We start from the raw sequence: 24,901 nt of genomic DNA on the forward strand, positions 1-24,901 counted from the left end.
CATACTGTGTTTAATACAAATAGTGAGACTGGGCATCCTTGTCGTATTCCATAATTTGGCTTTCAGTTGTTCACTTTTGCATATTTTGTTGTCTGTTGTTCTGTAATAAATGACTTTAGTTATGTTGAGATATATTTCCTGAATCCTAGTTTGATAAGAGGTTTCTATTGTTGTAGTTGTTGTTGTTGTTGCTGCTGTTGTTGCTGTTCCAATGAATAAATGTTGAATTTTGTGAAATGCTTTTGAAGGATTTATTGGGATAACCACATCATTTTCTCTTTTATTTTGATATTGTGGTGTATCAAACTGATTGATTTGTGTATGTTGAACCTCTCTTGTGACACTTCAATGAATCCAAGTTGATCATGGTGCATGATTCATTTTTGATATTGCTGGATTTAGTTTGTTAATTATATTTTTTAGAATATTTGCATCTAAATCAATCAAATATATTGGCTTGAAGTTGTCTTTGCCTGTACTTTCTTTCTTGGCTTTGCTATCAGGGTGATGAAAGCTTCATAGAATTAATTTGGGAGTTTCCCACATCTTCACTATTTTTGAATAGTTTGAAGAGTATAAGTCCTGCTTTGTATTTCTGTTCAGTTCTCCACGGGAGCTGTTTAAATCTGCACCAATGTTTAAAGATTTTTTTAAATGCAGATTCTAACTTTCTTCTAGAAATCAGTTTGTTCAAATGATTTGTTTCTCCTTATCTCTGTCTCTTTCTAGACATTTGTCTATTTCTTCTAATTTGTCAAGTTTATTGGCATATAATTGTAGACATAATGAACAAATTTTTGGATAACTGTGATAACAATTGTTATTTCTCCTCTTTTATTTCTGACTTTATTTCTTTGGAGCATCTTTCTTTTCTTCATGATGCACCTGGGTAGAGGTTTTTTGATTTTGCTTATCTTAAAAAGAAAACATAAAACAAAATCTTTGGTTTTACTAAAATTTTGAATAGTTTTTTTCCTCTATAATTTATATTTGCACCTGTAATATTTAGGATCATGTTTTTTATTCTGTTTTTCCTTTTTTTTATTGCTTTACAGTCATTAGACAAAGTTGTCTCCAATTCCAGCATAGAGCACAATTTTTCAGTTACAATGAATATATATACATTTGTTGTCCCATTTTTTCTTCTGTGAGCTGCTGCAGATCTTTTATATATTTCCCTGTCCTATACAGTACAGTCCTGTTAATCTATTCTACAATTTTGACCTCCCATTCTATCTCTCCCCACACTCCGCCACCTTGGCAACCAAAACATTGAATTCTATGTCTGTGAGTCTATTTCTGTATTGAATTTGGGCTTTTTTTGTTTTGTTTTGTTTTGTTTTTAGATTCCACTGATGAGCCATCTTATATGGTATTTTTCTTTCTCTTTCTGGCTTACTTCACTTAGACTGATTTTCTCCAGGAGCATCTATGTTGCTGAAAATGGTGTTATGTTGCCGTTTTATATGGATGACAAGTATTTCATTGTATAAATATTCAACATCTTCTTTATCCAGTCAACGGTCGATGGCCATTTAGGCTGTTTCCATGCCTTGGCTATTGTAAATAGTGTTGGCTACGAACACTGGGGTTCAAGTGCCATCCTGGATTTGGGTTCCTTCTGGATTTATGCCCAGGAGCGGGATTCCTGGGTCATAAGGTAAGTCTATTCCTAGGCTTTTAAAGGATTTCCATCCTGTTTTCCACAGTGGCTGCACCAAACTGCATTGCCACCAGTAGTGAAGGATGGTTCCCTTTTCTCCACAGCCTCTACAGCACTTTTCATTTGTGGATTTTTGAATGATGGCCATTCTGACTAGTGTGAGGTGATACCTCACTATAGTTTTGAATTGCATTTCTCTGATCATCAGTGATATTGAACATTTTCTGATGTGTCTTTTGATCATTTGTATGTCTTCCTTGGAGAATCACTTGTTTAGGTTTTCTGCCCATTTTTGGATTGTGCTGTTTATTTTATTCTTATTCAGTTGGATGAGCTGGTTATATACTCTGAATATAAGCCTTTGTCGGTTTCATATGCAAATTATTTTCCCATTCCATAGGTTGTCTTTTTGTTTCACTTCCAGTTTCTCTACTGTGCAGAAGCTTGTAAGTTTCATTATGTCTCATTTGTTTATTCTTACTTTTATTTCTTCTACAAGAAGATTTTCGAGACTTATGTCTGATAACATTTTGCCTATGTTTTCCTCAGGGAGGTTTATTATATCTTGTCTTATGTTTAAGTCTTTGATCCATTCTGAGTTTATTTTTGTTTATGGTGTTCTAGATTCATTGGGAGTGTTCTAACTTCATTGATTTACATGCTACTGTCCAGTTTTCCCAACATCATTTGTCTGTCTCAATTCCATTGTATTTTCTTGTCTCCTTTGTCGAAAATTAATTGACCAAAAGTTTGTCGATTCATTTCTGGGCTGTCTGTTCTGTTCCATTGGGCTATATGTTTGTTTTCCTACCAATGCAATACTGTCATGTTGACTGTAGCTCTATAGTATTATCTGAATCGTTTCTGTAAAGATATGCCACTGATTTTAAACCTTAATTTTGTAACCTGCTAACTTGCTGAATTCTTCGATCAGCTGTAGTGATTTTTGTCTGGATCTTGCAGGGTTTTCTATATATAGTAACATATTATCTGCATATAATGAGACTTTTACCCCTTCCTTTCCAATTTGCATCTCTTTAAATTCACTCTCTTGTTTGATTGCTATGGCTAGGACTTCCAAGATTATATTGAGTTGGAGTGGTGATAGTGTGCATCCTTGTCATGTCCCAGATTTTAGTTGGAAAATTTTGGCTTTCTCACCATTGAGTACTATGTTGTCTGTAGGTTTGTTTTCAATAGCTTTCATGATGCTAATATATGTTCCCTCTATGCCCACTTTTGTGAGAGTTTTTATCATACGTTGGTGTTGAATTTTACCAAATGCTTTTCCTGCATTTATTGAGATGATCATGTGGTTTTGGTTTTTTTTCTTGTTGATGTGCTGTATTAAACTGATTGATCTGCATATGCTGAACCACCCCTGTGTCTCTGGCATGATCCCAACTTAGTCATGATGTATAATCTTTTTTTCTGTGTTGTTGGATTCTCTTTGCTACTATTTTGGTGAGGATTTTGGCGTCTGTGCTCATAAGTGTTATTGGCCTATAATCCTCTTTGTTGGTAGTGTCTTTGCCTGGTTGTGGTATCAGGGTGATTTTGGCTTCATAGAATGACTTTGGGAGTATTCCTTCCTTTTCAATCTTCTGGAAGACTTTGAGAAGGACTTGTATGAGTACTTCTTTGTATGTTTTGTATAATTCCACACTGAATCCATCCGGTCTTGGGCTGCTATTTTTAGGGAGATTTTATTGCTATTTTGATTTCATTTCTAGTGCTCTGCTTACTCAAGGTGTCAGTTTCTTCTTGATTCAGTCTTGGTGGACAGTATGTTTTCAGAAACTTGTCCATCTCCTCTAGGTTATCCAGTTAATGTCCATATACATTTTATAATATTTTCCTGTGGTATTCTGTATTTCTTTTTTATTTGTTATAATTTCTCCATTCTCCTTTCTTATTTTGATATTTTGTGCTCTCTCTCTTTTCTTTTATTTGAGTTTGGACAGAGGTTTGTTCATTTTACTTACTTTTTTGCAAAACCAGCTTTTGGATTCATTGAACTTTTCCCTATGGTGTTATTAATCTCTATTTAATTTATTTCCTCCCCATCATTTATGATTTCCATCCTTCTGCTGCCTTTTGGGGTTTTTTGTTCTTCTTTTTCTAGTTCATTCTGCTGGTGGGTTAAATTGTTTAATTGAGATTGTTCTTCTTTTTTGAGGAAGGCCTGTATCACTTTAAACTCCCCTCTCAGCACTGTTTTGCTGTGTCCCATAAATTTTGTGTGATTTTGCTTTCATTTTCTTTTGTCTCAAAGTACTTTTTCATTTCAGCTTTGATTTCTTCATTGAACCATTGTTTTTTTAATAAAATACTGCTTAATCTCCATGTATTCCTTTTTTTCTCCTTCGTTTCTCTGTTGCTGATTTCTAGCTTCATGGTATTGTGTTCAGTAAAGATGCTTGATGTAATTTCTATCTTCTTAAAATTGCTGAGGTTTCTTTTGTGCCCAAGTACATCATGAAACCTGGAAAGTATTCCATGTGCACTTCAGAAGAATGTATAACCTATTTTTTGTGGAGTACAATGCTCTGAAAATATCCACCACTAGTAATATTTCTATTGTATTATTTAACTTCTCTGTTGCCTAATTTATTTTCTATCTCAGTGATCTGTCCAGTGATATTAATGCAGTGTTGAAATCTCCAAATGTGATTAGATTCCCATAACTATCCCACTTTATATCTGTTAGTAATTATTTTATGTACTTAGGTGCTCCTCTATTTGGTGCATATGTATTAACGAGTGTGTTATCCTCATTTTGTATCACTCAATGAATCATTATAAAATGTCCTTCCTTATCTTTCTTTATGGCCTTTGTTTTAAAGACTATTTTGTCAGTAGTGGGTACTGCAACACCTGCTTTTTTTGCTTTTCCATTTGTATGGAATACCCTTTTCCATCGTTTCACTCTCAATCTATATGTGTTCTTCTCTCTGAAGTGGGTCTCTTGTATGCACAATATTGAAGTTTCTTGCTTTTTTATCCAGCATGCCACTCTATTATTTTCGACTGGAACAATTAGTCCATTAACATTTACATTAATTTATGATAGGTTTGATTTTATTGCCATTTTCACCTTATTTTTCAGTTGATTTAGTATTTCCTCTTTTTTCCTTTCATCTTCATTTTATGGTCTGGTAATTTTCCTTTGTATTAACATGAATTTTATTTAGCTTTACTGACTCCCTGAAAAGGATTGTCTTCTTGTTACCTCTATTTATATGTCTTTTAGACCATTATTATAACAGCTTTTATTAAACTGATAGTAACTTGATCTCAAACCATCCTACCGAGAAAAAAAAAATTTAAAATGAAAGACCAAAAAAAAAAATTCTCTGTTTTCCTGCCTCCCTCTCCCATTCTCAATGATTTGTTTGTCTTGTTTTAAAATTTTGTGTTTATTTTATTTGTAATTTATGACTTATCACCTTTCTAGCTGTGAGTTTCACATTTCTGTATCTTCCTGCTTCTTTTCTTTTTAGAGAAGAATTTTCAATATTTCTTTTAGCATGGGTCTAGTGTTGTAAACTCTTGTAGCTTTTTCTTCTCTGCGAAATAATTTATGTCTCCTTCTACCATAAGGATAGCCTTGCTGGTCAAAGTATATAATTTTTTTCATTCAGGACTTTGAATATATCTTGCCACTCCCTTGTGACCTGTAGTATTTGTGTATTGAAATCAGTTGGGAGCCTTATGGGGATTCCCTTGTAACTCACTGTTTGCCCTGCTCTTATTGCCTTAAGGATTATTTCTTTATCCCTGACTCTGGCCATCTTAATTATATGTCTTTGTGTGGGTGTATTTGGGTTCTTCTTGTTTGGGACACTCTGAGCTTTCTGTACTTGGATATCTGATTCCTTCTTTAAGTGTGGGAAGTTCTCAGTCATGATTTCTTCAAACAACTTTGCAATCCCCTTTGATCTTTCCTCCCATTCTGGGACTTCTATCATGCCAAGATTGGCATGCTTTCTATTCTGCCATAGGTCCCTTATGCTTTTTTCATTTGTTTCTCATTGTTTCTCTTGTAGCTCTTCTGATTGGAAGCTTTCTATTGTCTTGCCTTCAAAGTCAGTAATTCGTTCCTCTCTGTTATCTAGTCAGCTTTGCGATGCCTTTAGATCATTCCTCATTTCAATTAATGGGTTTACCTATTCTACTTGGCTCTTCTTTATAGCTTCCATTTCATTTTTGACATATTTTATATCTCTAAACCCTCTCTCTTTTATTTGCTTCAGTATTTTGATCACTCCTTTTTTGAAATCTTGATCTACTAAGATATCTTTGTCTATTTCACTGATCGTCCTTTCAGAGTATTTCTCCTGTTATTTTAATTGGGAATGGTTTCTCTGCTCTTTCTTCTTGCTCCTACCTCTCTGGCACTGTGGTTTCTGGTGTATCATTTATCTACTGTTGCCCTAAAGGGGTTTATCTACCTTATGCTTATGTAGTAATACAACTTACAAAACAGAATAGAGAGAGAGAGATATAAAGAATTTTAAAGAAGGGAGAAATAAAGCTTTGAAGACATTGTAAAATGAATAATAGAAAAGCAGGTTGAAGCAGAGTTTTGAAAAATAATAATAATAAAATTATTTTTAAAAATTTCAAAGGGATGAAAATGGGGGTAAATATAATTGCATAAGAAGTAGAAGTTAGGAAGGTAACAGAGAATGGAACTGGTTAAAACAGATTAAAACGAGGAGGTGGTCAGTGTCCTCCTGGAGACTGTGTACTTTAAATGTGAAATCTTTCTGTATTCATCATGTTTTGGAAGCTCAGCTTGCTGTTTCCAGATGCCCTCCATTGGAGCCCTCATGTGTGCTGCTCCCAGGGCATGTCAGCAAGCAGATCGCTCCAACACCCAACACTGCTTCAGGTGCAGCTCTCTTTACCATGGGCTGGCTTGTCACTGCCCCACCCGATGCTAAAGTCAGATGTTGCAGAATGACCAGGCAGGATTGGGCATCATGCCCTCTCCCAGCACCATGGTCAGGGGCTGCATTCCAGCCCAAAACATGGGGTGCCACCTGCCCTCTATGTGTGCCGGTCACTCTGCTGCTCTGTGCCCCTGTATGCTCTGCCGCGGGCTTGCACATTGGAAGTGGGCTCGGGGAAGACTGTGGAACTCCCCTGTCCATGGTCTGGGCCAAAATCCAGCTCCTTGTTGTCTTGGCGGACAAGTTCCCTGAGGAACCATTACAGTATTATCCTATGTGCCTCAGGCTGTATTCAGGTCTCTATCTGGCCCTTGAGGCTGCTAAGTCCTTAGGTGTAGATGCAGTTTTGCCCCCACTGCCACCTGGGTGCAAAGCACCAGAAGCTATGGTGGCTGGGTCTGAGCCCCAGCTCTCTTCACCTACAAACTTTCGAGGAATTTCAGAGATGGGGAATGCACCCTTCCCCCCACTGTGCACATCTGCACTGTTGTTTTATGAAGAGACCAGGTTGTTCTGCCCTGTGCACCCACTGCCATGGCACAAAATGCTCTCCATTCACCTGTGCTGCCACAGTGCAACCATCCACATCAACCACCCAGCTCGGGCAGCATGGCCCTGTCTCCAGCTTCAAACTGCATCATTTGCTGGGTCTCACAGGGATCCTCTGTACCTGTTTATCTTAGTTCTGTCAGTCAACTTATACATTGTACAGGTCCAAGCCTTGGAGGCGCCCCCTCTGTCATGCCGATCTCTCAGTTGGAGAGGGGAGACACAGTGAATGAGTACCTGTACTTATTTGCTGCTCCCTACCCGTGGTACCTGTCCCACTCTGTTTTGCCTTTTCTTCTTTCTTTCTTCCTTTTCTCCTACCAGATTTTTTGCATCTTTATCTATTGAAGAGGACAATGTTCTGTCACAGTTCTGCAGGTTCTCTGGTTAGCTGAGTGGGTCTGTGGATGTGAGTCTTGGTGCATTTGTGGGAAAGGGTGTGCTATGAGCATTCTTCTGCTCCACCATCTTTGCCTCCACCCCAAAAAGTCTCACTTTATTGTGGAAGATAAACATAGTCTGGAAACAAATGGAAAAGATATTCCATGGAATTGACAGGAAAGTGCAGATTGCAATTCTCAACTCATACAAAATACGTTTTAAAATAAAAGCCAAAATGAAAGAGATATGAGATTATATAAAGAAAAATACATCAAGAAAAAAATTTGGAAATTATGCTCGTTAAATTATATATGGCCCAAAAGCATAGATCCTAAATATAAAAAGAAATGTTAGTAAACATGAGAGAATTAATTCATTATAAAACAATAATAGTAGATGAGTTTAACACCTCACTGTTCTGATGATCAGATCATTCAGAAAGAATATCTGTTAGAAAACAGAGGTCTTAATTGCATATTAAAACATTTGAAATTAACTGAGATATTGGACACTGCATTAGAAAAGCAGAACATATAAACTTTTCAAGTATGCACAGGATGTTCTCTAAGGAATTAATCAAATATTATCACATGATATAAGCCTCAGGAATTTTAAGCAAATATAGATTATAACAAGTATTTTTCCATACACAAAAGTATGAAGCTTTGCCTCAACTCTAGAAAGAAGAATAGGAAAACACAAACATGAGGTAAAACCACATCTTTTAAAAAAATACAATAAAACAAGTTCAATGATGAAATCAAAGGAGTAATAAATTCATACCTGGAGACAAATTACAATGAAAACACAGCTTCATAAAACGTATGGGATGCAACAAAGACAAATCTACGAGGTAAACTGAGAACAAATGAAGCCTTTTACAAGGAACAAGAAAGACCCCATACAAAATTCCAAGCATACCACCCAAAATCACAAGAAAGAAGAACAAACAAAACCCAAATGCAGTAGAACGAGAAATCTTTAATGATTAGGTTGAAAATAAATAAAAAATTGAAAAATAAATTACAAATCATAAAATCAACAGCTTTAATTTTTCTTAAAATATTAACATACAGGAAAGCATTTAGCCAGGCTTATCAAGAAATACAGTGACTGCACACAAACAAAATGAGAAATTAAACAGTAGAGAGAATATCTGATATTATAGAAATACAAAAAAGATTATGAAAGCACTATAAGCTGTTACGTGACAACCAACAGGATGACCTAAAAGAAATGGACAAATTTCTAAAAACGTACAGCCTGCCAAGTCTGAATAAAGTGAAAACTGAGAACTTGAATAGAGCAATCAGTATAAGTTAACTAAATTTTATAATTTTAAAAACACCCTTTAAACAAAATGCCTGGATTGCTTCACTAAAACCCGTTTCCCCTAACTAGTTTAACAAATGAAGGAGGAAGGACAAGTCCCAAAGTTATTCCATGAGGCCACCATTACCCTTATAACAAAACCAGTCAAAGACCATCCCCCCCCAAAAAAAATGAAAATGAAAATCCAATACCCTTGATGAATAGAGATTCAAAAATCCTCGAAAAACTTCAACAAATTTATCCAGCAATACATAGAAAGGATTATACATGATGATTAGTTGGATTCCTTCCAGAGTCACAAGGACGGTTCAACATACACAAGTCAAGCAGCATGACACATATCTAATAAAAGAAGGACAAAATTCACAAAACCATGTCAATACACAAAGAAAAAGCATTTGACAAAATTCAACATACATTCATCATCAGAACTCTCATGAAAGTAGGTACAATGGGAACATTTCTCAACATACTAAAGGACATTTATAACAATTTATATTACTCAGGGGAAAGGCAGAAAGCCTTCTGGGTAAATTCGGGAACAAGACAAGGATTCCTACTCTCACCACTTCTGTTCAATTGTAATAGAAGAAAGGAAAAGGAAAAGAAAAAGGATTATAGAAACACAAAATGGAATGAAAGAGGCAAAATCATCACCAGTACTGAAGTCATAAAAATCTACACAGAGAGTCCTAAGGGCTCCACACTTACTATTATGAACAAAAAATAATTTCATCAAGGGAACAGAGTACAGGATTAATGTAAAGACGTCTCTTGCATTTGTCCACAGTAATCATGAGATACCATAAAATGGACGTTGAAAGCAATAATATTTAAAACCCCATTTCTCCGAATATCTTGGAATAAATGTAACCACATTTGTGAAAAATCTACACACTGAAAATTATAAAAAAAATTGACAAAGAAATTAAAAATGATTCTAAGAAATGGAAAGATGTCTTGTGCTCTTGGATTGAAAGAGTTCATATTGTTAACGTGACAGTACTACACAAAGGAACCTAAGGATATAGTGCAATTACTGTTACAAAGCTGTAGTATTTTCCACAGAACGAGAAAATAAATGACTCTAAGTTTACATGAAACCATTAAAAATTGCCAAAATGATCTTGAGAAAAAACAACAAATCTTTAGGTATAACCCTCCTGGATACCTTACTATACTAAAAACCTACAGTAATAAAAACAGTATGGCATTGTCACAGAGATATAATCAATAAAAAGAGATAGAGAGCCTAGAAAAAATTCCACACTCCTATGAGCAATGAATCAATGATTAAAGAGGCAAGAGTTCACAATGGAGAAAAGACAGTCACTTCAATGGATGGTGTTGGGAAATCTGGACATCTACATGTAAAACAGTGAAATGAAAGCTTTCCCTGAGATCCTATACAAAAATAAATTCCAAGTGTATTAAGGACCTACATGTAAGACCTGATACTATAAAAGTGCTAGAAGGGAGTATAGGTGATACACTATTAGATATACATCATAGGAATATTTTCTTATATCAGTCTCCTAAGGTAAAAGAAATAATAGCAAAAGTAAGCAAGTGTTACCTAAACAAACTTGAAAATTTCTGCACAGCTCAGGACACTATCAAGGAAATGAAAACATTGCCTATGTAATTGGAGAACATATTTGCAAACAATGCAAGTGACCAGGGGTTAATAAATGTAGGTTAATAGATATAACATGGATTTAGGTTACACAGCTCAAGATGAAAAACAAAAACCCAATCAAAAACTAGTGCAGAGTTCCTGAGTTAATATTTTTCCAAAGAAAACATTCAGATGAGTAAAAGGAAAGTGATAAAATTTCTCAATATTACTAATTATTACATAATTGCATATCAAAACAACAATGAGGTATCACTTCACACTGGTCAAACAGCTATTATCAAAGTCTACAAATAGTAAGTGTTGGAGACGATGTGGAGGTAAGGAATCTCTTGTATACTCTTGGTAGGAATGTAAATTTGTACAACTTCTAAGGAAAAAATTATTCAAATTTGTTTAAAAACTAAAAAGTTAACTACCATATGACCCAGTAATAACTCTCCTAGGAAAAATCTGGGGAAAACCCCCTAAACTGAGAAGAACCAATGTTCACAACTGCACTGTTTATAATATGAAAGACATGGAAGCAATCCAAGAGTCCACAGTAGACTATGGACTTAAGAAGATATGATGTTTCTATACATATGCGATGGAATAATTCCCAGCCATGAAAAAGTATAACACATTGCTATTTCAGCATCATGAAAGGACCTAGTAAATATTGTGCTTAGTGAATTAACTTAGACAAAGACAAAAGTATATAATTTAATTTATCTGTGGAATCTAAAGAATATCAAATATCTGTGTACATCTATCTATAGCTATTTATTGATATATGACAGATAAATAGATAGAAGTATAGATACATAGATACATGATAAATAGATATATAGATAAATGATAGATAGATAGATAGATAGATAGATAGATAGATAGATAGATAGATAATAGATAGATAGAGAGAGATAGAGAGATAGATAGAGACATGATGGAGAGGAAAAGAGATTAGATAGACAAGACTTAAGCAGACTCAAAGATATGGGAAAAATTTATATTTACCAAAGTGGAAGGGAAAGAGAATTTAATGGTACAACATTGACAGATACAAAGTAGTATATATTAAGTAGAGAAGCAACAAGGATAATCTGTATAGATTAGGGAATTAAACACAATAGCTTAAAATAATTTTATGTTACAATTATTGTAATAATTCGTAATGCAATATAATCTACAAAGTGTTTGGAATCACTATGCTGTACATTTGAAACTATGCAATCTTATATATCTACTGTACTTCAATTAAAAATAAAACAAATTATGTATAATTTAGTCCTTTCTCCGTTGATAGAATCTTCCTTAAATATTGTTTTGTTTTACTCTTTACTTTTTATAATTTCTGTTTCAAATTATTTCTTTTAAACTTCTGAACATGATACTAGTTTGAAGCATCTATATCTATTGCCCTTGATTTCTTATTTTTCTCTCTTTAATCCATATAGTATAGTAGCATTTAATAACATAACCAAAAAAAAAGTTGCAACTTTCTCATGGACTCTTCTTAGAATTTTGTTCAATGTTTTGCATATTTCTGCCATTTTATATTTCTTAGAAGACTTCTTTTCTACACCTCTTATAAGATGTCTCGGTTTTGATTTTTCATCTAATTCAGGTTTTGTTTGTCTGTTAAAGTCTTTACTTTCACTTTATATCTGAGTGATAACTGTATAAGTATTATTGGGTGAGTGATTTCTTATTTCAGTAGTTTGAAAATACAATTTTATTTACCCTTGGCATATGTTTTCTGCTCAGAATTCTGCCGATAGACTAATGGTGGTTCCTTCGTAGATTATCATAACTTTTTTGGCTGCCTTTAAAATTTTACTCTTTCATTGACTTGCCAATTTGCATATAACGTATCCTGAAGGAGGTCCCTTTGTCTTAAATTTATTGGTTTTTTTTGGCTCACAGACTTGTATGTCAGTTCCTTACACAGGTTCAGGAAGTTATCGACTATTACTTCTTTAAATAAACCATCAGCTGCCTTCTGTCTTCTCTCTCCAGGGTTACACTCTAATGTGCACTTCCTGAGGAAGTCTGATGTTTACTGTAGAATTTCCTCACTTTTTAATATCTTGAATCTCTGCCCTCTCCTATCATTTCTAGTTTTGTATTGGTGAGTTTGCTAATCTCTCTTCCACAAAGACAGTCTACTTCCAATGCTTTCTGTTGCATTCTTCATCTCATTTATTAAATTCTCCTGGTCCTCCAGTAATGTTTGGTTATTTTATAGTTTCAGTCTCTTAGGTAATGTATTCCTTATTATCATTTCATTTATTCCTGAGCTCACTAAACTGCTTTCTTAGTTATGTATTTTGTATTGAGTTTCTGTATGACACCTATTTGGATTCTCTATTAGTTATATAGCAATATATCATGGCTTGAAGTTTGTTTGCTGCAGGGTTGACATTGTGTGTGTGTGTGTGTGCAGGTGCGTGTGTGTGTGCATGTGTGTCTGTGTCTGTCTCGGTGTCTGTGTGTGTCTATCTGTGAGTTAGCGTGCCCTATAATGTTACTGTGATTGGTCATGATCTTGATAAATTATTGCTCTGATGACACTTAATAACAGATTGGGAGTTGGAGTCCTTGCTTACGTTTTCTGGTAGCTTGCAATATTGCACAATTTTTCATTTTACTTACCTGAGCTACCTCTGATAATATTTCAAAATAGCACTTTCCAGTCGCTACTGTCTGGATAAAAGATGTGCTTTCATTGTCACTTTTTAGAAATTTCCGGTAATTAATGCCGCTGTTGTCACTGGGATGGAGAACCCTTCCTTTTATCTGATATCCCTTGAGAATCAGTGTACACATTGAGGAAATTTGTAAAGACAGATGGGTATTTGGAATCATACAAGTGCCTTTGCCATGTCCAGTGTTGCAAGGTAAATTGTCTCCACCACTATGAATGGGGAGTAGGGACAGTTTCATAAATGTCTGAGTGTCTGAAGGATGGAAATTCTGTCTCCATTGTGGCTCCCTCCTAGTTACCTGTGATCATGAGTACTGGTACAGTTGGAGGCTGAAGCTGTGAACCACTGAAACTCTGTTTCTACTGCGTTCTCTGAACTTGTGGACTCAGATATCCTATTCAGGTGGCCTTGGTTGCAGACACCAAATCTGCTCTTTCCTCAGTTCAGCCTCCTTTGTGTGTTTTAGTCCACCAAACTTCACCTGTTCACATGCGTTCTGGAGTATTGTTTTGTGTTGTAGTTATTTTTGTTCAGATATGAACGTTTTAATGACTGTAGATATAAGGGGAGAGACAAAAATATTTTAAACTTATGTCACTTTTAAAAGTATATACCTTTTCAATTAAAAGCTTAAATTCTAATTAGGACATATAAGAACAATAAAGAAAATGAACAAAACACCTCCCTTAATGTCATAGTACTACAAAATATTTTGATTTTCCTGGGTTATTTTTTTCAATGTTTTTCCCACCTACATGCACATTTTACTAAAATATATCCCTATAATCTCTTTAAAATCAATTAAATTATTAAAATAATTCTCCATGCTGTAAATATAGCCCTTTCAGTTCTCTAATTTCTTTTTGTACCTTGCACATTTCTGTGTTCTCCATCCTTCTTCCCTTTCCCCACAGGAAACCACTACTTGGTACACTACACATATATATGTCATTCTTTTTCTGTTTTTTAATGATTATTTCTCTTATACTTTTGTTTTCCTCATTTAGGTGACAACATAGAGTGTTTTTCCCTGTATGACTTATTTTCCTATATGCAACACCCTCTGGGTCCAGTCACATTGTTCCAAATGGCAGAATTTTACTTTTTAATGTACAATGATGAAGTATTTATTATGTTATCAATATCTCACATCTACTTCAGTCAATCATCTGTTGATGGGCAGTTGAGTTGTGCTTCTACCCTTGGCTACTATAAATGATGATGTTAAGAACATTTGGGGTAATATATCTTTTAAGATAATCTTTTCATTTTTTCTCAGATTTATACTGAAAACAGGAGTTGCTGCAACAGATAATGCTTCTATTTCCAGTTTTCTGAGCACTGTCCACAGTTTTATAATAGTGGATGCATCTATTTACGTTTTCACCATCAGTGTACCTGAGTTCCATCTTATCGACATTCTTATTAATGTTTGTCATTTGTAGACATTTTGTTAATTGCCATTTTGGTTGCTGTAAAATTATGTTTCATTCTGGTTTGGATTTATGTTTTCCTAATGAATATCAAAGTTGTCTTTCTTTTTATGAGCATGAAAATCATCCACATGTGTGTTTTTGAAAAGTTTCCATAAAATTGTTTAACTGTTTTTAATTTGGGGTCTTTATTTTTAAATATTGAATCTAATATGCTATATATATATTATTGATATTAACATCTTGTTGGTCCCATTGTGTGAAAGTCTTCCCTCTATTCTGTCAGTTATCATATGTCTTGTTGAAGGTTCCCTTTGCTCTGCAAAAGATTTTGCACTTCACACTAATACAAGAAATAGAATCCTTGTATCACATAGTACATCTATTTTTTCCTCAGTAAATAAAAATTGTAACTATTAGCTTTTTTTGTTTAATTTGGAGACAGATCAAAAATAAAGATTGCTATGATTTATCTCAAAGTCAGTTCTGCTCATGTTCTTGGTCAAAAATTGTACAGTTTCAGGCTTTACATTTAGGAAATTAATCCATTTCTATCTCATTTTTTCTACTATGAAAGGAAGTGCTCTTACATCTTCCAATTACATGTACTGTCCTGTTATCTCTGAACTACTTGTTGAAGAGACTGCCTTTTTTTTATTGTATACTCTTGCCTCGTTCTTTGTACACTAATTCACCATATGTTTGTGGGTTTATTTTCTGACACTTTATTTTGTTCAATTGATCTATGTGTTTCTTTAATTGCCATATTTTGATGTATTGATTACTGTAGCTTTGTAGTATGTTCTAAACTCAGGTAGGGTATTACACACAGCTTTGTTCATTTTTGAAAATAATTTTAGAAAATTTGTGTCTTTCAGTTGTATGTATAAATTTTATTATTTTTCTCCTTGTTTGGTGAAAAAACTTATGTATTCTGTGAGAATAGAAATTTACTTAAAGAAAAAACCTGAGAAAAATACTAAAGTGTGGAGGATAATTTATACAATATTAACAACAACTGGATTGCTGTATAAATCAAAGAAAAAATATATAAAGAAAAATGACAACAAAAACAAAATCCATGGGGTGTAACAAAAGCAGTATTAATAGGGATGCTTATAGCAAATAATCCCACTTATACAAATAAGAACCATTTCTCTCTTATAACATATTCTTACAACCAAAAGATGTCACATAATAATAAAGAAACTTGTCAGTAGAAGGAAAGACAGCTGAAAGTACAGAATATAATTAAATAAAATAAGGATTAAAAATATAAACATTTAATCAATCTAAATAATGGCTTTTGAAAGATAAATAATGTTTGTAAACTTTAACCAGACACATGAGCAAAAAAAGAGTTACAGATTAGTAAGCTCAGAAATAAATGAGAAATTACAGCTTATATCAAAGAAATACAAAGCATCGTAATTTGATACAACAAATTATATGCGAATAAAATGGAAACCCTTGAAGAAATGGACAATTTCTTAGAAAGACTTAATCTCCAGAATAGAATGATAAATAAAATATGAACAGATTATCACTAATGAAATCGAATAAATATTTAAAATAATCTCCCAAGAAACAAAATTCCAGGCCTAACATCTTCACAGGTGATTTCTGCCAAACATTTAAAGAAGAGCTATCAACTATACTTCTCAGAGAATTCCAAAAATTTCGAGAGGAAAGGAGGCTTTCTACCCCACATTTCTGTATCACGTTGCTACTACAGCTGGAACAAATACCTCAAAAAATTACAGGTTACATACTACTGATAAGCATAGATGCAAAAATCACCACTAAATTGTTAGCAAATATAACAATATATTAAGAGGATTATACATTATGATTAAGTCCATTTTATTCCAGGGATGAAAAAGTGATTCAATACCCACAAATTAATCAGTATAATACACCACACAAACAACCTGAAGAATAAAAATTATATGGTCACCTCAATAGAGTCATAAAATATTTTGACAAATTCAGTATCTATTTAAGATTATATTTCTCTTCAAAGTGGGCATGAGGAAACATACCTCAACACAGTTAAGGACTTATATGACAAGAACTCATCTAACATGACACTCACTGATTAAAAGCTGGAAGCATCTCCAGTAAGAGCAGGAAGAAGAGAAGAATGATCACTCTTACCACTTTTATTCAGTATAGTATGGAAATTCTAGCCATAGCTATCCAAAATAAAGGTAAATAAAATTTAGCTAATTAAGAAAAGGAGTAAAAGTATCTGTTTGAAAATGGCATACTGTAAACAGAAATCCTAAAAATGGTGCCACAAAACTACTAGGGCTTATCAATGTATTTGGTAAAATTTCTGATTGTAAAACTAACATACTGAAATCTTGCATTTCTACACACTAACAGCAAGCTAACAGATGGAGAAAGTGAGGGAACTGTCACATTTACAGTTGCATTACAAAAAAAAAAATCAAGAAATGTATCCAACCAAGGAGGTAAAAAACCTGTACTCAGAAAACTATAAAATATTTATAAAAGAAATTGAAGTTAATGCAAACAGATGAAAGGATATAATGTGTTCATTGATGAGGAAAAAATATTGTTTAAATGATAGTACTAGCCAACAAAATACGCAAATTAAATTCAGTGCCTATCAAAATACCATGGGCATTTTCAGACACTTAAAATAAATAATTCTAAAATTTACATGTAAACCGAAAAGAGATGAAATCACTAAGAAAAAGGAAAGGAAAGAAAACAAACAAACTAAAAACACAAACAACTTTAACAAAGAACAAAGAGGATGCATCTATGTCCCTGATTTTAAACTTTAATACAAAGCTACAGTATTAAAAATAATATGGTAGTGGCACAGAAAAAACAGAATAATGGCACACAACAGAATGCCTTAAAATGAAATGAGACAGTTATTGTCATTAAGCCCATTTCAAAAAATGAATATACAGTTGGGAAAGGTAACCACCAGGCACGTGAAACCGATCAACATCACTAAGCTTCAGAAAAATGCAAGTCCAAAATGCAATGAGATTTTATGTCACTCCTGTCATAATGACTACTATGAAAAAGATAACAAACATAATTGTTGGTTAGGATGTTAGAAAAACAACCCTGATGCACTGCTGGAGTGAATGTAAATATGTGCTTCCACTGTGGAAAACAACATGGAGCTTTATCTAAAAATTAAAAATGAAATATAATCCAACATATACATATCAGGATACTTATTCCATGAAAATAAAAACACTAATTAGAAAAGATAAATTCAACCCTATATTCACTGCAGCATTATCCACAATAGACAGGATATAGGAGCAAATTAATTGCTCATCAATACATGATGGATAAAGAAATTGTGTTTATAAAATTTTTATATCTACCCATCTTAAGTACAGATTTATCTATATGTATATTTATACACACGCACTTTATATATATATATGAGCTATATATATATATACACACACATAAAAATAAAATGGGTTTTTACTCAGCTCTAAAAAGAATAAGTTCTTGCCTTTTGCAACAAATGGGTTGATCAAGAGGGTAATATGCTAAGTCAAATAAGTCAGGAAGTGAATGACAATGCTGAATGATTTTATTCATATTTGAATTTTAAACAAATGAACATAAAAACACAGATATGGAGTTATACATATAGAAAGAAACAGGTTGTTCACAAGAAGGAGGGAAATGGGGTGAGAAAAAGAAAAGTTGAAAAAATTAAGAGAGAAAATTTTCCAGTTGCAAATTAAATGAGTCAGGGACAAGAAATGAACTGTATGGGGAATAGCCAAAAACTATTAAATATCTTTAAATAGCAACATATCACAACTAGATATATTTGGTGATCTGTATGAAATATATTAAATACAGCAAACAGTATGTTGTGAAAGAGAAACTAACACAGTGTTATAGATTAATGTACACTTCAATAACAAACAAACATACACATAGAAAAAAATTAGATTTGTAGTGAACAGAGGCAGGGGTTGGGAAAGTAGGATTTGATTAATGAACTCAAAAGCTATAAATATTCAGCTGTAAAAGAATCGTGTTCTAGGGATACCCCATAGTAACATGAAAATTACAGTTAATACTGCTTTATGTTCAATATCATTGTTGTTAAGAGAGTAGACCATAATTTTTCTCATCACAACCAAAAGACAAATTGTATTTCCTTAAAATTGCATCTAAATGAGATAAAGAATTCTCCCTAAAATTGCTATGATATTTATCTCATGACACTTGTAAATCAAATCACTATCCTGTTCACCTAAACTTACACAATGTTTTATGCCTATTATATCTCAATAAAAGTGGAAGAAAAAATGGAAAGTCAATGGTCACTTTTTCCCATGTCATTTCTCATGATTCTTTTTGCAGCAAGTAATCTTTAGTCATGATATATTATCCTAGTTAAAGATAATAATAAATAAGTGATTCTAATAAATTATACATAAAGATACTAATAAAAATAGTGTTTTAAAATGCCTAAATCTTTCTTCATGTTAACAGCCCACTGCTTCTGTAGGCAACAAAATTTCACTTTGTGTATTCATCTGAGATTAGGGAATGGATACAAATATTAACCCTGGCTGCTTTTGCTGTGAGTGATAAAGTTCACTGTCTCAGACCAAAAGTCTCATCTCCACGAGAGCATCTGTAAAATATGAAAATGCTAGGTTGCTAAAAATCTAAGCATGTTTAAATCTCAGAACTCCTACAATTCTTAACTGTTTTGCAAAGGGAAAGCAATACTGACAAAGACTTGATTTTGGATAACAATGTGCTGTTTTCTCATGGTTGCATAAGGGAATGTGAGGATAATCCCTGAGAACAACAACAAACATTCTGGCTCAAGTGCTGGACAAAGAGCTGTAAAGGTTCTGCATTTTTAGGACTGAGGACTGCTTTCAAAATGATGACTATGCTCACTTTAATCCAGGTAGTCCAAGGAAAGAAATGTTATTGTAATTTGTAGCTTAAAAGAAATAAATCAGTGGTTCAGTCCATATAAATCAGTCAAGGGGTGTTCAAAGAAAAAATAAGTTGTGTCAACAATGAGAATTAAAAGAAAACAAAGTAGACACAAACTTAAATTCAGAAGGACACACAGTCCTGTGCTGGGCTCTGGGGACTGGTGAATATATATGCCTCTGTCCAATTCAAGGTTTCAGTGGCTTGGCCCTAGCATTAGCTTGGGATTCAATGAACAGGTAACAATTAGTATACTGGGAGAAATATAATCTACCTCTCCCTGATTGGAAGAAAATCTGGTGGCAAAATGAAACTCTTAATTCACAGAGATTCTGCCAGAAGCAGAGGAATAATTCACTGATGACTCAACTAAGATAAACTTAGTTACTGCTTAACAGTCCAACTTCACACACACACACACACAGTGATAGACAGATTTGTAGTATTTAGTGGGAAGAATTCAGTGGTCAGAGCTCAGAGAATAGTTTTCACACACCAGACAACTTTTGTACATTTGCCAATACTCTAGGTTTTCCCAGGTAGAGAACTACAGATGGACAAACAAACAATGTTCTTCTTTAGGAATTCTAATTTTTAAAGTAAAGTGTAGCTTTTGACTTATCAGTATAGAACCTTGTTATGATGATCACAGTAAGACCCACTGTGTGATAAGAGAGCTCGAAACTAGCTGTGAACCAGCCCAACTGAAACCCAGACTGCTAATGTAAGCAAAAAATAGTCACCATCATAGTTGAGCTGACAAACATAAAAGCTTGATGTTTCTGTTTTAGGAACAACCACTGCTGTCCAGACATAGATCTCCTGCTGCAAGTGGGCTCCTTTCTTCTCTTGGTAAAATCATATTGGTGGGATGTTGCTAGAGCTTAACCTGACCCATTTGCCCATTCTCCAGATTATCAAAGGCTTTCTTCACAATTGGTGACACTTCTTCAGTATTCAGTGTTGCCATTCCAGTCTTATCAGCTGACACTGGCTGCATGGTTGTGAGCAGAAGCCTTAGGCTCCCTGACCTTGCCTACAATTTTCCAGCATTTCAGGGCAATTCACATTCTGAAAATGTTCACCATTTATTTTAAATTAATGGGAAATAGTCAAAGTCTTCCATGAAAATTTTATATTTCCTAATATCTGTATAAATTTGGTATTCTTGCAGTTGGACAAATTTTTAATACTACCACCCTCACCTCTTTTTAGTCCACACATTTTAGGTTACAATTTGGTTACTGAACACAACCACTCCAACCAAGGGACTATTACCTCTTAGATACTGCCTGTGTGAAGATTAGAAGGGGCACAATTTATGTGGGATGTATAATCCTGCATTAAATGTTTGCAATGACACTGTCTCTTCTGGATAAAGCTCTGATTCTAAGAAGTAAATTAATTAGAAGGCAGTATATTTTTTGGTATGGGGAAGAGAATCAGCTACTTATGGGTGGGCAAGTGATGAAGAGACAGGAAATAATCCAGCAAATGAGAATTGAATGCTTTAGGCCACTGGAGGCATGAATTAAGAAGAAAATAATACTTTGTCTCCTTTACCTACCTCGAATTACTGTCTTGAGTGACTAGTCCTTGGGCTATGAAAAGAGCTAGTTTGTGGTGAAGAGTAAAGACAATAATGAAATAGTTTGAAAACCATGAGAGATTTGCTGTCTCAGGAAAGTAGATTATGCTTAAAGTCAACATGTATTTTTCATTCACTAAATACTAAAATGCATCCTGTGGCATGTGCTGTGCTTACTGTGTTGGTATCCAAGTTAGACAAGGAAAGGGGGATAGACAGAAAACATCTGGAGGAGGTGGTTTCTGTGCTGAGACTGGGAAAGTCTAATTAGGTAATAGGAGAACATAAGTTCAAGGATTAGCTGGAGCAAAATTTGCGAGGTTGGAGCTTACATATATGACAAGCATTTTCCTGGATGTATCTCCAGATACAGTGAAACATAAACATATGCCAAGGTAGTCAGATGCCAGATTTATAAACGAATGACTTAACTAAGTTCAGTTTGTGTGCATAGAGTTGGAAAGGCATTAAGAGCCACCCTGAGGATGTAAGTTTGTCCTTGGTTGGAAATAAAAGCAACATAAGGTATTGACTAGAAATTATAGCATAGAATATTTAGGGCAGGAAATGAAAGCACCAATTGGAATGCTTTGAGAACAGCACAAAGAAGACCATAGATAAAATTACTTCTTAATTTCTTCCACATGCTAAATGTACCATCTGAGACTATATCATGTGACCTTCATGATTCCAGGGATGACATAATAGAGACCATGTTCCCTGGGCCGGTTCCTGCATTATCTTCTGTTCCAACCTATCCGAACTTAACACTTTTCATACTTTCCAGGATGAACCAGAAACCACTAATAACTTTCCCTCTCTCCATGTTTTAGTCTTTTTCCAAATTCTTCCATTTTCTCTTCCTGCTTACAAGAAATTATTTAAATTTACTCCCATATTGTTCCATCAAGTGATCATATCAATCAAATATCTCTTTTTCTTTAAATGATATCATAGACTCCCGTTTAACTCTTTATTTTAAAAAAAATATCGAAAATACAGGTAAACATGTATGTTTATCGTTCAAATAAGAAAATTGCATATAGTTGTCGGCATTTGCCACCATCAATATTAATCTTTGTTATCCTGCATAATATGGTAGTCCTCTGGTATATAAGTTGTGTTTAGGATGACGTTCATAAAATGAAGATGGCTGATGAGCTGGCCTTGAAAGAGAGGTAGCTGATGTATCAGCTATCAATGTCACTGGTAACCATGGTTTGCTCCCTGGTTGAAGTTGAGAAAAACGACCGTCATTGGCAGATATGTTGTGATATCTATATGGAAAATTAGAGGGCTCCACCATTAGTCAAACATGATTGCTCAGTATGGGAGACAAGGTACTGTACTGAGAAGTAGATATTGTAAATGTAATGAAGTTCACAACACGGCCATTTGCTTCAGTGTAGCTGCTTTGAGAGTGCCTGTGGGCAGTGTTCAACTGATTTAAAAAAGCACATTGATCCATTGCAATATTGTTCTGGTGATCTAACTGACATTGAAAATGGAGGAGAAAAATCACCTCTGATCAAGGTAGTTGTATCACCTATTATGTGGCTAGAAGAGGGCTTCCTTATTAGAGGCATGTTTAAATTTGCAGAAAGTAAAAATGCACTTTCTCCTCTAGTGTCAACCACAAAATCAAAATTATCATTATGCACGTTACCCCCTGCTTTAACGTGCTTCTTTTTGAAATCTTCAGCCAATGAAGATACCAGAGAGACATTTTTAATCCCAATTCTTCTTTTTATTCTCACTAAAAGCTGGGGACAGCCTCGTTTAAGATTTGGATTATGGCAGAACTGCAGCTACAACCAAAAGAGAAAGATTTTAGTAATATTTTAAACCAAAATACAAGACTAAATTAAGCCTAACCTACAAAACCTCAGATTTCACGTTTACTATGCTAAGATAATATCATCAAAATATGCACATTGCTGACTATGTTTTGAAATTCCTTATTTGGAATATGCACATTTAAATAGTATTTAAGTATTCAAATTTAAGAAGCTAGCATTTGCAGTAACGGTGAAAGCCACTTTTTAAAAGCGGCTTTAATACCTTTATTTAGATTTCTCGTAAGATTCCTAGTTGCTAGGAAAGTTTCACACAATCTTGAATACTTAAGGCTCTGTCCTCATTTTTTGAAAAAATAAAGAATTTTAGCATTTGTAGTTTTATACAGTTTTCAAACTCTAGATTTACATTTACATTACCATAGATCGATGTACAAAATAAAATTTTATATATAAGTTACCAAGTCGTAACTACAATTACTGAATACCTTGCTTAAAAGAGAGACTTCTTTTTCTTCTGCTAGAAAGTCAGCTAGACAAGCAGATATTTAAAAATTCTGCTGCACTTTCCTAAACTTATAAATGTTAAGCTGTCTAACTAAACTTTTCATACTTCCAGTTTCAAATACTCTGAAAGGGGACTTTCTTTCCAAAACTTCCTTCTTTAAGACAACTTCATCAATCACTATGGAAGTTTCATTATCATCCCACCAGTTGGATTTAAATTGATAACTCCCAACCATTTTCCAGATTTTTCTTGGAAATGTCAGAGAACGAAAATCATTATCTTCATCTGGCTCAGAGACACAATATGTGTAACATGGACTTTTAAACAAGGATTCTTCAGACAAATTCTGAAAATCACTTACTTCAATCATAGACCTCAAGACAAGTCCCCAGAGATTGTTGGATCAAACAATACAGATCTTCCGGAGTTTCCTGAACCAGTTGGTCCATCATTATGAGACCTATCTTGAAATTCTGAAGAAATATTTGCCATCTCAAATAACTTTTTCTACAGCTACTTTTCTAATCTGAATGATTTTGAGCACTGCAGCTTCATATGCTGCTCTGGCAGGCCTGCACAGATAAACTACTAGGCCATCACAATGGTTCTCAACTTGAGTAGATGTGACATCACATAACGACTGGTCTCCTAGCAAGTCAAGTGTAACATCCAGCCAGTGTTTACTTCTCATTCATCCAGTTAAAATGAAACATATAGGATGCCTTTTTTTATAGTGTGATCTGCAATTATTACCCCAAGAAAATCTTTTTAAATAATTAATGCTGGGGTCTATGAAATAAAACAAATCTCCATACTTTTGTACACAAATTTATACAACATTGATGAACAGAGTATAAATAATGCACAAAATATATAAAATAATTTTAAAGTTATGGAATTTTAAGTGAAATTTGTGTAAAACCTCTGCAGGAAATGTATACCTATTTCATTATAATTAGTAAGGTGAAACTTAATTTGATTTGGAAATGGAAGTAGTTATTTATCTGTTTACTTTACAAGAAGTAGCTCTTTATTCAAAACATGAGCAGAATACATATCAGTGTATTTGGTATGTTTTAGAATAAATGATAAATATTTATGAAATAAAACTAGATTAAAATAATGAATCAAATTTAAGAAATCCCAAAGGGGTAATTTTTGTATGAAAATATAATTTAGTGCTGTAAGTAAAACAAATGTAATTTAGTATTCTACTTTAAAATTACAAAAGAGAAATTATTAAGGTATTCTTATAAAAGTTTACTTTTGCCATTCTTTCACTCAGAGGTTTTTCAGTCCCTCGAAGTAATAAATTTTCTTCTCATCATTATAGTCCATGCTCTTGCGGCTTCTCTTAAGTGTTCCAAAATCATGTTGATATATAAAC

General features: G+C 33.9%; 1 long non-coding RNA gene across 1 annotated transcript; it reads right to left on the bottom strand.

The window, feature by feature from the left end:
* Window positions 1-22,933: 22,933 nt before the first annotated feature.
* On the bottom strand, window positions 22,934-24,100 carry LOC140693311 (uncharacterized). Its single transcript, XR_012069032.1, has 2 exons — window positions 23,876-24,100; window positions 22,934-23,018 (listed from the first exon to the last, which is right to left on the bottom strand). It is a non-coding gene; the product is annotated as an uncharacterized lncRNA (long non-coding RNA).
* Window positions 24,101-24,901: the final 801 nt, after the last annotated feature.

This window comes from Vicugna pacos, unplaced genomic scaffold, assembly GCF_048564905.1.
Source record: "Vicugna pacos unplaced genomic scaffold, VicPac4 scaffold_19, whole genome shotgun sequence".
NCBI classification, from domain to species: Eukaryota; Metazoa; Chordata; class Mammalia; order Artiodactyla; family Camelidae; genus Vicugna; species Vicugna pacos.